Below are 2,500 nucleotides of genomic sequence, written 5' to 3' on the forward strand. Positions count from 1 at the left end.
TAATAATTATATTATTATTATTATTATTATTATTATTACTACTCTAAATGTTGATATAATAACAATAACAATAACAATAACAATAACAATAATAATAATAGAGTAGAATCTAATTTGAACAGAATGTTCAGAGTGATTATTATTATTATAACAAGTAAGTGATGGAAAAGGACCAGGACCATAACCACCCAGCGAAGAGGAAGAAGGCAGCCACCGACACCAACAAACTACTTACCACCGCTGTAGAGGTTAGTGTCTTAGATTTTATGATCAAGAAGCTGGATATGCTTGGTCGCCTTCACCAAGACATCACGGAGATGAAAGCCAGCCTTGATTTCCTGCCCCGCATGCAAAAGATAACGCAATCTAAAAACCTCTGTGAAACGTCTCACAACGAAGATGGAGGTTGTAAAGAAAGAAAATAAAACAATGAGAGAGACTACGCTGGACATCCAATCCAGAAGTATGCGGCACAACCTAATAATTTCTGGGATCCCCGAGAACAACTCTAAGACCCCAGAAAACATGGTGAAAGACTTCATCCACACCGCCCTGAAACTCTGGAGCTGGTTAAAAGCAAAGGATAGGAGCTGAAAGGAACCACACTGGGTATGAACAATCAATTCCCCTGGGAGATCAACGTCCGATGGAAGTTACTGTACCCCATCCTGAAGGAGAACCGGTAGACGGGTATCGCTGGTTGTTAATAAACTACATATAGACGGTCTGTTATTCCGAGACTCCTCCACCACACTCAGCATCCTATCCATGTCAGGATTGTAAATATTGCTCACTCTCATCATCTCACCTTGCTCACCCCTTCCTCTCTACTTTTCTCATCACTCTCACTCTCTATCCACTTTCTCACTTTATGTACGTTTGACTCTGCAATGTTATCTTTATATTTATCTTTGTCTATTTGTAATTTGTGTAGATATGTATCTGTGGCAGTTTTGCCTACAACCTGCCACCCGTGACGTTTTCAGGGACATCTGGCACAGAGAGACAGACGACGGGTTTGTAGACCACCACACCAATCTATTGTAGAGAGGGCTAGTTGAAATTAGCCCAGGAGCAGATAGAGATGTGTCATAACAAGGGCTCCTCTTCTGAGTGTGTGTGGGGATGGGGATGGGGGTTTTCCCTGTTGCTCGTTAGACCAACCAGCGAGCAACAGGTATGCAGCCACTCTGATCCTGGGGCCCCAATTATCCAGGTCAGGTGTGGCTGCTCAAACCCCACCATCCCCACACCACAGTATCCCGACAAACGTCCTGCAATACTAGAACAGTAAAAAGGAATGTAAAGGAGAACAACTCTGAATTATCTATGGGAAAACATGGGCACGGAAATATAGCTATTGCCTTTGATGCACTGTGCTGCTGCATTGGAAAACTACAAATCCACATCCATCACCCCCAAACTATCCTCAATGATGCCAATTAAGTTTGTTAGTTGGAATGTGAGAGGATTGGCTCACCAGCTAAACGCAAAATCCTATGTCACCTCACCAGGATGAACCCCAGCTTCTGCCTACAGCAAGAAACTAACCTCAATGCATCCAAGCACCTCAAACTCAAAGCATAATCGGTTAATCAGATGTTTTCTGCATCATATAACTCATAAAAAAGAGGTGCTTCTGTATTAATCAATAAAAGTATCCCACATCAGAACAAAACCACAATATCAGACACAGAAGGGCGGAATTTTAGGAAACATCAAATTAACCAAAGCTTATATTTATGGCCCGAATGAGGACGACCGAAATTTCTTTCACAATATATTTTTAAAGCTCTTAGAATTCTCTGACTAAATTATTATACTGGTAGGGGACTTCAGCACAGTACTTGATCCAAGTTTAAACCATTCACAAACCAGCGATAAAAGCGAGCCCTGCTGTTCGTCTGATACTATAAAACAATACATGAGTGATCTTGCTGTTGGTGATTGTTGGCGATCAAATAATCCACATAATAGAGAATACACATATTAATCACCACTGCACAAAGGCTTCTCTAGAATTGACTTTTTTTTCACAAGTAACTCTGTAATGTCAAAAATCACTAATCCTGAAATCCACCCTATTGTAATCTTCGATCATGGGCCGATTAGTTTCAACCTCAGAAATGAAACCAACCGGAACCCTCCTGGCAGTTGGCAGTTTTAACACCTCACTTCTGACAGATAAAGAATTTAACCATTTCTTTTCCAGAGAATGGTCATACTCCATTGAATTGAAAGACTCTCCAGAAATATCCCCATCCTTATTCTGGGAAATGGCAAAAGGCAGTTCGGAGTTCTGTATTATTTAATTCTCCACTCACAAGAAGAGGAAAGGACAAGAATGCCAAAAAAAAAAATGGAACAACACTTAAAAGACTTAACTCACCCACTGAGCAAATCTGAAATGAGATCCAGACAATTACATCTCAACTTGATAATATCATCCATAAAAAGACACAATTCGTCATGCAATGAGCAAGAGCGAATTATTTTGACC

The sequence above is a fragment of the Zeus faber genome, assembly GCF_960531495.2.
Source record: "Zeus faber genome assembly, chromosome: 19".
Lineage (NCBI taxonomy): Eukaryota > Metazoa > Chordata > Actinopteri > Zeiformes > Zeidae > Zeus > Zeus faber.